This window comes from Nanorana parkeri, unplaced genomic scaffold (assembly GCF_000935625.1).
Source record: "Nanorana parkeri isolate BGI_ZX_2015 unplaced genomic scaffold, ASM93562v1 scaffold5537, whole genome shotgun sequence".
Taxonomy (NCBI): Eukaryota; Metazoa; Chordata; class Amphibia; order Anura; family Dicroglossidae; genus Nanorana; species Nanorana parkeri.
The window spans coordinates 5347-6552 of record NW_017311790.1 but is presented as its reverse complement, the minus strand read 5'-3'; the positions used below and the strand labels follow the sequence as shown (position 1 = coordinate 6552).

At 43.3% G+C, this 1206-nt stretch overlaps 2 non-coding genes across 2 annotated transcripts; both read right to left on the bottom strand.

Moving 5' to 3' along the window:
- Positions 1-652: 652 nt before the first annotated feature.
- On the bottom strand, positions 653-724 carry TRNAC-GCA. Its single transcript has one exon. It is a non-coding gene; the product is annotated as a tRNA-Cys (tRNA).
- A 121-nt stretch (positions 725-845) lies between these two features.
- On the bottom strand, positions 846-917 carry TRNAY-GUA. Its single transcript has one exon. It is a non-coding gene; the product is annotated as a tRNA-Tyr (tRNA).
- Between the last annotated feature and the right edge of the window lie 289 nt (positions 918-1206).

The following is a 1206-nucleotide window of genomic DNA, read 5'->3' as shown; positions in this document are numbered from 1 at the left end:
TTAATTTCAAGCACCACTGTGGACATGAGACCTCATTATCTTCACTTGAATGGTGTAAGAAATCTTTTTGTTTAAGCACCACTGTGCTTAATGCCGCGGCACCCGTATTTGAACCAGGGACCTCTCGATCTGCAGTCGAATGCTCTACCACTGAGCTATACCCCCCTAATTGTGCTATCCTTTTGAAAATTATTTTTTTTTTAATAGCAATTTTGAAGTTGCCATCTTTTCTTTCAAAAATATTGGTGGGCAATAGGTAAAGGGAGCACCGACATTCAAAACAGAGCCGGGGCACCTAGATTCAAAACAAGGACGGGGCACCTACATTCAAAAAAGAGCCGGGGCACCTAGATTCAAAACAAGGACGGGGCACCTACATTCAAAAAAGAGCCGGGGCACCTAGATTCAAAACAAGGACGGGGCACCTACATTCAAAAAAGAGCCGGGGCACCTAGATTCAAAACAAGGCCGGGGCACTTTAAATATCTTAAATAACACATTTCCTTGACTTTTGATCATTGCTTTCTTCATTGATAGTTGTTAGCTGTCATCTTTAATTTCAAGCACCACTGTGGACAAGAGACCTCATTATCTTCACTTGAATGGTGTAAGAAGTCATATTTTTTTGAGCACCACCGTTCTTAATGCCTACAGGGGGCACCCGGATTTAAACCAGGGACCTCTCGATCTGCAGTCGAATGCTCTACCACTGAGCTATACCCCGCTGATTGTGCTATCCTTCTGAAAATTAGTTTTTTTTAATAGCAATTTAGAAGTTGCCATCTTTTCCTTGAAAAAAAATGGTGGACAATAGGTATAGGGGGCACCTAGATAAGAATGCCTACAGGGGGCACCCGGATTTGAACCAGGGACCTCTCAATCTACAGTCGAATGCTCTACCACTGAGCTATACCCCCCTGATTGTGCTGTTGTTCTGAAAATTCGTTTTTTTTTTTAATAGCAATTTTGTAATTTTGAAGTTGCCTTCTTTTCTTTCAAAAATATTGGTGGACAATAGGTAAAGGGAGCACCAACATTCAAAACAGAGCCGGGGCACCTAGATTCAAAACAAGGCCGGGGCACCTAGATTCAAAACAAGGCTGGGGCACCTAGATTCAAAACAAGGCTGGGGCAACTAGATTCAAAACAAGGCCGGGGCACCTATATTCGAAACAGGGCCAGGGCACCTAGATTCGAACCAGGGAC